Here is a 14687-nt window from a genome sequence, read left to right on the forward strand (position 1 = left end):
TCATGAAATGCAACAGACTCTCCACATGGAAAATAGAACCTAAACATTTATTCAGACAACAAAATGTCAAATCCATCATGGTAGCAAAAATTTCTATACAATAACAATGAAGAGAAAACACCATTCCCAAGATTTCCCCTTGCTAAGCTTCCCACAAATCAGCTCTATTAAACAAATCATAAGGAGGGCACCTTAAAGAAAAAATCAAAAATAAGCTCTTTTACTAATGTTAGCTTGCTTGCCTGCATCCTTCCCAGTTCTGACTAGACTGTAACCAATTTCCTCCCAGCTGTACTTTACCTCTGCCTGTTCCTATTCCACATTTCCTGCTCCACAACTTTCTATTCCACCCATTAAGCAAACTTCTCCCACCACAGGTTCCATGTGACTCAGATTTCCATGTGACCCAGGCAAGTCATATGGGCCTATTAATGAATGGGAAAGATCTTCCCATTAAAATTACCATTACAGAGGGAGAGAGAGACCGAGACAGAGAGAGAGAGAGAGAGAGAGAGAGAGAGAGAGAGAGAGAGAGAGAGAGAGAGACAGAGAGACAGAGAGACAGAGAGACAGAGAGACAGAGAGAGACAGAGACACAGACACAGAGAGAGACAGAGACAGAGAGACAGAGACATAGAAACAGAGACAGAGACAGAGAGACAGAGAGAGACAGAGAGTCAGAGAGAGAGACAGAGAGAGACAGAGAGAGAGTGTACAGGTGACCTGAATATGAAGGGATGATAACTAAAAAAGTAAATTAACTGCTGAGAGGAATGAACTAGGAGAAAAAGAAGGGGAGAGGCAGAATGGAGAAAATCATCTCACATAAAAAAGGCAAGAAATAGCTTTTACAATGGAGGGGAAGACTGGGAAGATAAGAGAAAATCAGTGAGCTTTCCTTTCATTGGCTTTGGCTCCAGGGGGGGAATTACATGCACACACACACACACACACTCACACACAAGCACACACACACACACACACACACTCAGTTGGGCATGGAAGTTTAACTTACCATACAGGAAAGCAGAGGGGAAGGGAATAAGAGAGGGGGGATAATAGAAGGGATGGCAGATTGAGAGAAGAGGTAATTGGAAGAAAACACTTTGGTAGAGAGACAGGTTAAAGGAGAGAACAGAATAAATGCAGGGTGGGTAAAGTATAGAGGGAAATATTGTTATTCTTTCACAACATGACTGCTATGAAAGTGTTTTGCATGACTAACCTATATTGAATTGCTTGCTTTCTCAGTGAGGGTATATGCGGAAGGGGGATGAGAGAGAATGTGGAACCCAAACTTTAAAAATGAATGTTTAAAATTATTTTTACATGCAAATAAGAAATAAAATATATAGGCTTTGGCATATAGAAATCTATCTTGCCCTACAGAAAAGTAGAAGGGAAGGGAGTTAGAGAGGGGGAGGTGTGATAGAAGGGAGGGCAGATTGGAGGAAAGGGTAATCAGAATACATGCTGTCCTGGGGTGGAGGGGGTGGGGAGATGGGGAGAAATATTGAAATTCAAACTTTTGTGGAATGCTGAAAACTGAAAATAAATTTTAATAAAATAATTAAGTGAAAGTTGTGGTCTGAGGTATGTTGAGTCCATTTATGTGTATGTAGTTAAGTTTTAGTAAACTACTAGACTGACACTATTAGTGTGCTGGTTCTACAGGTTTAAAATAATTAAACTATTACTCCCTTTTGCTATTGGTGTAATTTAGTTCTTCCACTTGGGCAGCTAGGTGGTGCAGTGGATAGAGCACCAGTGCAGGAGTCAGGAGGACCTGAGTTCAAATCTCACCTCAGACACCTGGCATTCACTAGCTGTGTGACCTTGGGCAAGTCACTTAACCCCAATTGCCTCATCCTGGATCATCTCAGTCATCCTAATGAATATCTGGTCACTGGATACAGATGGCTCTGGAGGAGAAGTGAGGCTGGTGACCTACACATCCCTCCCTCACTCAAAACCAAGTCAAGTGTAAGTCATGTCATTATTTCTCTGATGGCATGGTCTTCTTCAGCAACAAAGGATGAACACACACATTTTGCTGGGTTATAAATTAAATCTGAATTGCTTCTCTATCCTTTAATCAGACCTGTGTAGTCATGTTTCTGAATTTATTCTGTACTCTGTATTCAGCAGGCCTGGGTTTGCTAATCACCATAACTTTCTGCCCTAGATCTGTGACACAGAATGGGGTAATGGGTGACAGAGTTGACAGATGATACTCCTGCTTGCTCCCAGGGCTAGTTTTGGTGTCTTCTTTTTTCTTCATTTAGGTTCTTCCTGCCTCTATGTTTAATCTTAGTTCACTTACTGATTCTGGGTGTTAAAACAATCATGTGCTCCTGGCCATCCCTCACACTAGTGTACACTGACCTCGCTGTCTGTCTTCCCTAGGCTTCCTTCGGCTGCAAAAATGTCTCATTGAGACTTCTCTTGTTTTCTTTATCGGAATTTAGTTGATGCATTTTCAAGACTGTTGTAGAAGAGGAGCACTCAGGACCCAAGGCAAAAATGCTTTGTCTCACTTGATTTTCTTGTATTTGACCTTTAAAGATTTTTTTGAGCAACAATATTGAATGAGATGATGTTCTGGGTTTAATATAGCTTACTGATTGAATTCTCTAGAATATTTTGGGGTCTTTTTACATAGTATGAGGATTTTTTTTTTTTTACTTTCTGTCCATGAATAATAAGCCAGACTCTTGTCAGACTTTTGATCTCTGATACTATAAAGCATACACTGAAACAGTTAACATTTCACTCCCATTCCCCCCCATCCCTAATTCATACCCTAGATCTCTACATTGTCATGTTTAATGTTTAGGTTGAAATGACTTCTACATGTAAGCCTAGTACCAGTCATGTTTATTTTACTCTCTTCTTCATACCATTATATATGCCCCCTATTTTTGGCTGCCAGTATTTTGCGACACTCAGTTATTTTCCATTTCTGAGCCTACGATCAAATCAGTTGTAGTATTGCTCCTGGAAAGTGCATGCCAGTCTACACCCTTATGGCTCCACTTACAATACTACATTTTCAAATAGAGTTCTTTCTCTGGTGAATAATCCCAAATGTGTTTACTCTTCTATCAGATAGATATTCCTTCAAGGAAGAGATAGCTTTTCCTTCTCTATTTTATCCTTTATGTTTAGAATTATGCTTGTCAGAAAATAGATGATTAATAAATGTTTTATTTATTAATTTATTCATAATTGTAGTTACCAGGTTATCTTGCTATGTTGTCAGTAGGCACAAAATTAATTAATCAATTTTTTCTTTAAGAATACAGCAGTGTTGTGCTACATTTTTTTCCATTTTGTACAAATTTGTACAAATTCTATTGGTCCCTACATTTAGAATACTTAAGAATAACCCTTCAAGAAGTTTTAGTAGCAACATTTAGCTCTTAATTGACAATAAATTTTGTTTATGCAAATAAGTCTGTATTATTCATCCATTTGGGGGGATATCCCTTAGCATTTTTTGGTTGATTTCATGAAGATGTCATGCAGTATGATTCCACCCTTGCATAAATCATTTCATGTGATTCTTTTAGTTTAGACAAATTTGATGTTGCCTACCTAGCATTGTTTTATCACTGTGGTGATATTACTAATACTACTCCTGCTACTCCTACTACTTCTACTATTACCACCACCACAACCACCACAATTACTAATGATAATAATAATATTAGCTTTTCATGCCAGGAAAAATGTTAAGATTAATTTTGGTCACAGTCACAAATGGGCCATAAGATGCTAGTGCTACCTTTATAATGATACTTTGATTATTTTTACACTGATGAATGTAAAAAAGTGGTTAGATTCTGTAGGGCTGTTTTGGTGATCTGTGTGGGTTTGAGCCAAAATGCGCAGTGTTATAACACTTTAAAAATACTTCTTATGGCACAAATAGATAGGCTATACAGTTTGCACTATTTTTGTTTATTGTGATATTGGTTTGTTTCTATAAATTCTATCTCACAGTAATTTTAGAGGCTAATCATATGTAAAAACACACACACCCATAAACACATGCACACACAGATCATAGCTTACTGTCAGGCTACTTTTTCAAGACTAAAGTGTTGTTGTGCATCATGAGCAACTTTGATATTGTTAAATGTTACCTGCATGTTTGTTGGTTCATTTGACTTTATAAATAGGAGAATGATGTATATTATTTTGTAGTATAGTACACATTTCAAACATATCCCTCTTTTCCTTTGACCTTTAAGATGATTTAGCTCTTAGCTTGACTTCTGAAATTCTTTATTAAAATGATTCTTTGCACTTTCTCTTTTGAAAATCAAAGGGCAAGAGTTTCTCCAGTTGAAGAGAACATCTTTAAAAAAACAACATGCTTTGCATAATGAGTATCGGAATCGATTTTCCAGATTCATGTCAAAAACAAAACGAGGCTCATCTCTTATTAAGCAGCTTCTCACAAAGACTAGACTAAAGGAGAATAAAAGTTGCCATTACATTATTTGATCACAGAGCTATCACTTCTTCTGACCCAAAGTCATTTCCATTTCCAGTTGCATTGCTAGACTGATCCTCATTAAAGGGGTCATCCCCTGACTACTTCTTAAACAAGCTTATTCACTGGATGGGCCCTATCTCACCCTAAGCAAGTACCTGAATAGTCCTTGGATTAAAAGGGCCAAGGTCTCCCATTGCATGCTGGGCCATCTCCAGTCATCATGATGAATATATGGTCACTGGATCCAGATGGCTCAGGAAGAAAAAGTGAAGCTGGTGACCTTTCACAGCCCTTTGTCACTCAATACAAAGTCAAGTGCAAGTCATATCATCATTTCTCTGATGACATGATCTTCTTTGGCAATGAACCATGAACACAAAATCTAAGCCGGTGTGAAGAAATAAGCTCGTACTCTGGAGAGACAAATGTTAGAACAAAAGAGGCAGATTTAGTAATACAAGCCTTTTTTTTCAAAGTCTTGCAGTTTGATATTTGGCACTTAAGCTTTTATGATTTCATCTGATTTCTTCCTATTTCCATTCTTTCTTTATCATCTACCTCAATGTTCTTTCTGCTAAATAGTAAGTTCAGATGAGGGAAACATTATGCTATATCTCTGTTCAGTTTCTTTATGGACACCAGCAACATTGTCAAAGCACTAGCAACTTTATTATATACTGCATTTGAAAAGCCTGACATAATGCTTTTCATTGTACTTCACAGTTTGATTGTGACTTCAACATGTATTTTTACCTTCATGGTCACATAACTGAAGTATTTGATGACTTTTATTTAATGTAACAGCAAAGGAAAACTATCTTTGATTGTTTTTATTATTAAAAATCATATGTTGTCATTGGAGCCCACCAAAAAGCTAGAGAGCATTTATAATATTTCCTTTGAAATTCTAATTGCATTGCACTGTTATCAAGAATATCTTCTAAATTAAATTACTAAAAGAACTCATTAATCAAAGCAGCTTAAACCAAAAGAGATTCTTAAGAAGTACGCTAATAACCTATTCTAAATAAGAAAAAAAGGGTATTTTTCCCAAATTTAAGACATGAAACTAGAAAAAGGTCATGGTAATTTTCATATATGTAGTTATGCTGTGTATTATGCATATATGCCTGTGTGTATGTGAAGAATGCCTAATTTTCATTGGTCTATATAATTTATTAAATCTTACCAATATTTATATTATATAAACTATATAATTAGCACTAGCAGATGGAGATACATATTTAAGTATATGCTGTAACTATATAAAGATAGATTTTAAAAATCTGTAATATTATTTTGTCATTCCGTTACCCTGTTGAAACTGAAGATGAAATTAGTCCCCATATATCAAAAAAATATCGAAAAATTTCTATCTCCAACTCTTTCTTTATGTACTATTGACTTTCATATATGTAATTATTCTAATCTAATCTAGTCTCCTTCCCTTTCTTCCTGTCTTTCTTTTCCTCAGGCTAAAGACAGTGTACAGATAGATAGATAGATAGATAGATAGATAGATAGATAGATAGATACATACATACATACATACATACATACATACATACATACATACATAGACAGACAGATACATAGACAGAAAGATACATAGACAGATAGATAGAGAGAGAGACAGATAGATGATAGATAGATAGGTAGATAGATGATAGGTGGATAGATAGATAGATAGATAGATAGATAGATAGATAGATAGATAGGAAAAAAAACATATTCATGGCAGCTTGCTTACATTACAGTTCGATGTTAGAATGAAAAAACCCAGGACTACTGGAAAAAGAAATACTTTTAAGGTAGTTTCTAAGACTTTCAAAATGTTAGATCAGATGCTTTAGGAAACCCACAAACATAACTACTTAATAAAGTTTTTTGCATTTATTTTGGCCAAGGGCACCATAAAAATTATTGAAACACTTAAGAGTATTTATAACTGAGAAAATTTGGAAAATTTGGGGCTATAAAGGTATTTCTAGTGTTGTTTTATAGGTTTCCATCCTTGACTAGGTTATGTTCAGCATTTTATCAATGACTTGGAGAGAGATGTGGCTTGAATTTTCTAATGCCACAAATAAAGTATAGAAATATATCATTGTATAGGCTTATCATGAAGGTGTGTTTATGTGTGCATGTGTGCGTGTTTGTTTGTTTCTGTGTGTATGTATGTGTGTGTGTTCATATCATGGTGTACTAAGCATGGCCAGCATTGCATTACTTAAAGCAATGGTTCTCAAACATTTTGGTCTCAGGATTCCTTTAAACTTTTAAACATTATTGATCTCTCTCAGCTTATGTTTATATGAGTTATATCTATATTATATTGTATATTTACTGTATTAGAAAATACAATCTTATCTTAATATTATTATGAAAATAATTTTGACTATTTTCATGGCTCCTTTGAAAGAGTCTTGGGGATTTCCAATGATCACTGGACCACATTTTGAGAACTACTGGGGCATAGATATTTCTACAAGCATATCATACTTCATTTAACAGCTGTTTGAGTTGAGAAGTATTAATTTTTTTTTTTTAGGGAAGAAGTGAGAGCAAGAAAAAATCATTAGGAGTCACTGAATGACAGAGTAGGAGTGACTTGATAGACATGGCTAATACAAATGTTTGTGAAATTGTGCAAACATTAAGAAGCTTCACAGTCAGAAAGGTTAGTTAGAAGTTTAACATAAAAGCCTTGGCAAAATGTAATAAATGGTTTGCCTATAACTATGGCTGTGGAAAGAAGAAGGCAGATGATTGAGGCATTAAAATAAAAGAAACTTGACTACTGATTGGATGTGGAGAAGAAATAAGAAAAGAGAATCACCAGAGTGACTGGAAAAATGATGGCTCTATCAAAAGAAATGGGAAGAAGTTAGTTTGCGTGAATATAATGGTAATTTAAATGGGAAGGTCTTTCCCATTCATTAATAGTCCCATGTGACCTCCTTAAATAACGTGGAAGCCCAAGTCATATGTGGTGAGAGGAGCTTGCTGAATGGGTGTAACAGGAAGGGCGGAGAAGAACTGGGAGGAAGTTGGTGAGAGCAGTTAGAGTGGAGGGTGGAGAGGACTGTGTGTGTGTTCGTCCTTCATTGCCGAAGAAGACCAAGCCATCAGAGAAATGATGGCATGACTTGTACTTGACTTGGTTCTTTTGAGTAAGGGAGGGTTGTTCAGGCAACCAGCCTCACTTCTCCTCCAAAGCCATCTGAATCCAGTGACCAGATACTCATCAGGGTGACTGGAGATGACGCAGGATGATGCAATTGGGATTAAGTTACATGCCCAAGGTCACACAGCTAGTGAGTGTCATTAAGTATCTGAGGTGAAATTTGAACTCCGGTCCTCCTGACTCCTGCACTGGTGTTCTATCCACTGCACCACCTAGCTGCCCTCATTGTGGAGAGAACACAGGCAAGCAGACAATTAGGCTCATGAGTGTTTGTTTGTGGGAAGGCCCCACAAGAGGAGTAAGGTGGAGGGGAAAAATGGGAATGACTTGAGAATGACTTTGTCCCCTGCAGTGGGGACATTGATTTCTTGGTTCCTATGATGAACTTGCCTTACTGGTGTTGGGATTTGGCTTTCTGATGTCTGAAGAAATGCTTTTGTTTTTTTTTTTTTTTTTTGGTTTGCTTTGTTTTTTTGCCTTCAGCTGTATTTTGTAATTCAGAACTATGTCAGCGCATTCATAGCCACCATTGGTGCTGTGAATATTGTCTTGGCAATATGATGGGAGAGAGCAGAAAAAGATCAGTTTGATTTTGTTGAGATTAACATGATACCAGAACATTTAGTTGGAGATAATCAGGTCTAGAGTTTAAAAGGATTATTTATTACAACCTGAGGTGCAAGGTGGGCAGGGGTGGGGGAAAAGGGTAAAAGGAGGGTGAGGACTGTTGGAGCCAGTGCTAACTAGCTACCTGTTGTTTTCAATGTGAGTATTTATACCTAGCAAATTGGCAAACACTACAAATGAGAACATGAGTTATTGTTTAGTGGATTATCTAGATTCAAGAAAAATTTAATAATGCAGATTAAATTTAAAAACATGTGCTTCCCCCACCACATTGTACTAAATATTTGCCAGTTCATCTTTGTATTGTTCTACAAATGAATATTGAGCTCAGCAGAAATGCATTAGATGGCCAGAGAATTAAGTCATCAACAGACTGGAGCCAAGATGATGATGATGATGATGATGATGATGATGATGATGATGATGATGATGATGATGATGATGATGATGGTGATGATGGTGATGATGGTGATGGTGATAAAAATAGCTGACATTTACATATTTATGTAAATATGTATTTACATTTATGTAAATAAATGTATTTATTATAGTTTGTGTTTGTCCTTTGCTCTCAAAGAGGACCATGACATCAAAATGATGACATGACTTGCAGTTGACTTTGATTTGAATGAGGGAGGATTGTGCATAGTCACCAACCTCACTTTCTTCTCCTGAGCCACCTGGGTCCAGTGACCTGATGTTCATCGGAAAGACTGGAGATGTCCCAGGATTCAATATGAGACCCTGGGCATTTCAGGCTAAGGTCTTATCACATTCTCACTTTGAGTAAGATACACCCATTCAATGAATAGGTTCTTTAAGTAGTTACTCAAGGGGTGGCCCTTTTAATAAAGAAAATAAGATCGAATTGGGAGGCGAAGACCCTCAGGATTCCAGGGTAAAAGAGAAAAAAAAATTACTATTTAGTAATTAATGAAATGCTATCCCAAAAAACTGAACATTGCTCTTCCCCTAAGTAGGTACTCCATCCCTGCTCTGAACAAGTCTAGAGCATACTCCCTCTTCATTTCTGTCTTTTGGAATCCTCCCTCTAAGGCTCAAGCCAGGAGCCCTTTCTTTCATGAATCCCTATTTGATTCCCTCAGTCATCAGTTTGTCTTCCTGAAGATCAAAGATCTATACCTGGAAAAAATTCTAGAGATCATTTAGTCTAGGTAGCCACTCATTTTGCACTTGAGGAAACTGAGGCCTTGTGGCCCAAGAACCCATGGGAAACGCATGTCAAAAACGGGATTTGAACCCAGGTGTTTTGTGTCCACAGCCAGTGTCCTTTTCACTGCACTCTGCTGCCTTTTAAATTACTTTCTATTTACTTGTGTATGTGATGTTTAAACTCCTTGAAGGGACGCTTTCATTTGTATTTCTACATGCCTATCATTTCATATACTGTCTTATGCAGAACAGATGTTTAACCTTTTTTTAAACTGAATTTGCTAAAGGAGAACTCATCTCTTTACCAAAACAAAATTCTTTTCCTCTTTTCCCTCTTTCTGTTAATGTTATTTTTTTCTCAGTCATTAAAGTCTAATGAAATCTTAGTCATCTCTAATTAGGGCAACCAAGAAGACCAGGTCTAGATTCAGGAAGACTTGTCTTCCTGATTTCAAATCTCATCTCAGATACTACCTGTGTGACCCTGAACAAATCATTTACCCTGTTTGCCTCAGTTTGCTCATCTGTAAAATGAGCCAGAGAAGGAAATAGCAAACCATTCCAGTATTTTTGCCAAGAAAACCACAAGTGGGGTTACGAAGAATTGAACAGGCTGAAAAGAATCAACCACAACATCTCTGATTATCTTCCCCTATCCCCTATCCAATCATGATTATTATCATTAATAAACATATATTGAGTAACTGCTGTAGAGCAATAAAACTAGGTTTATGTGAATACAAAAAGTTTGAATGTCAATGTCAGGTGAATGGTTGAAGAGATCATGGTAAAGGATAGTCCTGGAATGTTATTATACTGTTAGAAATGATGACTCCATAAAATGATGAATCTGTAAAACATTGTAAAGAGTTGTACGAAATGGTGAAGAGCAAAGTAAACAGATCCAAGAGAATGCAGAAAATGACAAAGAAAAACAATATTGAAAGACATTGCAACTCAGATTAATAAAACAACCAATCCTTCCTTACAAAGCTCTCCAAGTCATAAATGTGATGTCAACAACTTACATCTAGCCATAAGTATATCAATTTGAGTCACCCGAATATTCCTGGTTAAGTTTAAAACTAAACATTACCAAATACTATCACTTACCTCTGTTAAACAGCTGGTTGGCTTGTTCAAGTGCATCTGCTAATCTGCTGTTTTTTTAGCTCAACATATCTTCTCATTGCTCTAATTTAAAAATACATACTTTAAAAAACTGAAACTTTAATACATTATTGTCAAAAAGCAACATTGAAAACAAGTATTTCCAAAGGTCCTGCTCTGTTTTTTTTTTTAGGAATTATCATGAAAAAATTACACATAAGGATAAAGATAATTTAATGCTTTAAAAGAGCCTAGGATCCCTTACACCTTTATCTTCCAGAGCTCTTGTTTTTTTCCATAATTCGTGAGCTCCCCTTTATACAACTAACCTACAGAAAGAGGGTTGTATGTAGTGATAAGATGACTGGATCTGGAACCAGAAGAACTGAGTTCTAATCCAAGTCTTGCACTTACTGATGTTGTGATCTTTGTCAAGTTACTCATCTTCTGCCTCAGTTTCTATGAATGTAAAATTAGGACAACTTGCTCTGAGAATACTTTAAAAAAAACATTTAAGGTATGATTTGCATGTGGTTTAAACCTGATTCCACTGGGGTAAGGAATGTACCAGTGAAGAAACTTCCTCTACTAATGCAGACTAGCAACTATTCTGCAACTTTTAATCTCAGAGAATAACCCGGGACACTGATAATGACAGGGTCACACAGCCTGTGTGTATCACACGTACTTGAAACTAGTCTTCTAGCCTCAGAGGTCAACCCTGTCCATTATGCCCTACTGCCTCTACTTGCATATGTTGGGCCATTAACATCTCAACTGATTCATGATTATTATGATTAAATAAACAACATCATGCTCTTTAAAGTTTGAAAAAGAAAACTTTGTAAAGTACAAAGTGTTCCATCAAAGTATTCCAGAGAAGGAAAGGTCGCCTGACATCACTAATGTCAACCTCTCCATCCCTGAAATGAGAAAGCAGGGATGCAGAAGGGTATGTGACTAGTCCAAGACTTCATGAACTAGGACTTTCAGCAAGGCTTACCTTTTCTTCCCTCCCCCCCCACCCCAGGCCAACTCAGCTCTCTCACAGTACCCTACTATTCTACACTCTTATTTCTGTTTTTTTGTTAGTTATTTTCCAAGATTCCACCAACATACACCTTGTGTTGCCTTCCTTTTAAAAGAAACCTTAAGACTTTTTAGGAACAAGTTCAGGTTGGGGTGTAGACAACTGAAATTGAGGAAGAAAGGCAGAACAAAAAGAGCAGTTCACATTTATAGAGTGCTTTTTTCAGTAGTCCCTGTGAAGCAGTCAAGCATCAACTCTCTTTTAGATACAGAAGTCAAGCTAGCAAACACTTATTAAGTGCCTACTATGGGCCAGGCACTGGGCTAAGCCTGGATTTTGTCTTCAGTTCAAGTATCATTGCTATTTTAGAGATCAGAAAACAGGCTCAGAAACATAAATAGGATGATGTAGCTACTGAATTCAAATTTGTATAACTGTGTGAAGCTAGGGAGCACCTGACTCAGTTTGCTCATCAGTAATACGGGGATAACAGCACAGTTATTACAAGTGGGCCTCACAATACCCTTGATTCCATTCATGCTATTCTACAGATGAAGAAATTAAAATTTAAAAAGATTTAGTGAAAAATTACAAAAGATAAGGTTTAAACTGTGGTCTTGTGACTCCAAAACCAGTGTTCATTTCATTATATCACAGTCTCCCTCAGGACAGCAATAAACAAGAACAATGACATGTGAGCTTAGAACAAGAGGACAGGCTAAACATATTATTCTAGTTAGGAGATATCAGCAGTACACTGCAATCTACCTGCAACAGTGTTCCTCAATTCAAATACTAGAATAGTTCCTGACTACCTATTTTACCTTGGGGATATCGCTCAATATCTCTTTGCCACCATTATCTCCTTGTAAAATGAAGGACATGGTTTATCAACTCTGAGGGCCATTGGAACTCTGAATCTATGATCTTCTTGAAAACAATGATTGAAGTTGGCAAATACAATGTAGGGAGGATGGGTAAGAACAAAAATCTTAAAAACCAATTGTCCAGGTAATAATTAGAAATGCTAAAGATGAGTGAGAACCAAAATTGATATTTTTTTCACTAGTGACTAGGTGTCACATGAAGTGTAATCTCTAATTACACTTTCTCTGATTTTATTTTATATTTATTCTTGAAAGTGTTTATTTCATATAGGTGAGACTGACGTACTTCATTAGTCTTGAATATTAAAGCATCCATACCATCCATGAGTAATATGAATCTTACCTTCAAAATATGAAGGTAGGAATTATGCTCAGTTCTATCTCTGTTTCTAACCAATGACAAGAAGTGACCTGCAGATTATTCATGCATTCAAAGAAAGGCATTGTCATTTCTTTGTAGTTCTACAAAGACAGGCTTGGGAAAGATAGTATAGCTTTGATATTTGTTAAAACCTTTCTATTCTGTACAATAATATAGAAAAGCAACTCCTCACAACTGGCAATAACATTGCTGTAGCATAGCTTGACCCTACTGACGGTCAGACCAACTGAAATAATATAAAATGTAAGTGGAAGAAATTATGAGAGGCTGTCAACCAAAAAGCCTTTGGCATAGCAGGAAAATAAAACATTGTCATGAGCATCAGCCTGAAGAAAATGAGTCTGATATTCTCCAATAATTCTCTGCAAAGCATGAGTTATAATGTCAACATCTTATATTGATGATTTCCAAATGTTTTTTGCAAACGTCATTTGATTTCATGAAAGCACTTTTAAAAGTAGCATCCATAACATGGTTAAATTCAGAATTAATAAAATAAAAATTAATTTTGTTATATTTATCTTCTTTTAAAAAGTACTTTATCATATGCCTTGAGCCCCTGAGATACTCCGAGACAACTGAGTTCACAGGCCAGAGGTGATTTCCAATTGAATCCTGTGATTCCATTCTATACTTACATCAATTTAGACACAAAATCATTGTTCAAATCAAAGTATTTTCTTAAAGTATGGTTTTAAGACAGAATATTTCTAATAAGAGATTGGCATTAGTTCGGTGAACATCTGACATGATGATTGGATTCACTGAGGACAGAATTATAGAAACACAGATTATTAATATTGAATCAGCTCTTAATGGTCATTCAGTCCCACTCATACCAAAAGAACACTTACAACATAACCTATAAACGTATATCTAGCTTTTGCATGCAGATTTTTGAAGAGAGAAAACTCATCCTCATCGGAAATCTATCCATTTCAAAATTGGTGAATCATTAGGAATCTTGCCTTCATATAAATACCCAGGGTTTTTTTGCAATTTCTACTCATTGCTCCTAGTTTTGCCCCTGCCCCTAAATAAAATAAATTTAATAATTCTTCTACATACTTGTGTAATCTAAGGAACTGTCAATGAGGAGCCAGAATGCAAACATGCATAGGTGTTCTCTGTTTCATTTTAGTCCAACCATTCCCATGGCAATCTTTCATCTCATTTTTTTTCTTTAGGAATTTAAACGTAACTTAGCTCATTCAATCAAATTGCATATGGAATGAATTAAAGACTCTTCACTGTCCTTATTGCCTTCCCCCTTCCCATACCCATCCTTATTGTCCTCCATGTTTTCTACTTATCAATAGTTTTCTTTGTCTATGACCAGAAGAACTGAATGTAAGAAAGAAAAAAATATCTAAGTAAAGAGAATGATTTAGAGGAAGGGATGATATGTTCAGGAATTCTCTCTGATTTAACCACAGCTTTACACACCTGTGGAAAATATTAATGGACATGAATGTTGCATTGAAGAACAAAAGTCTGATATTTATATGTCTCTTAAATTTTATTAAGGATAATTTTTTCACAATAATGGTTTGATATTGGGTATTTCTGAGAAAATTTTCAGTTGTGAAATGAAAAATGTGTGAAATGTTCAAGTGTGAAACAAAGACCAGTCAACACAGAGGATGTGAAAGAATAAAAAATAAGGCCTTGTCCCTAAGACTTTGCCATGAAGTTCTAAATTCTTAAGACCTGTATGTGTATGTATCCATATACAAACATACATACACACATACAAACACAAACATATAGATATATATCTGTAGGTA

The sequence above is a fragment of the Notamacropus eugenii genome, chromosome 4 (genome assembly GCF_028372415.1).
Source record: "Notamacropus eugenii isolate mMacEug1 chromosome 4, mMacEug1.pri_v2, whole genome shotgun sequence".
NCBI lineage: Eukaryota > Metazoa > Chordata > Mammalia > Diprotodontia > Macropodidae > Notamacropus > Notamacropus eugenii.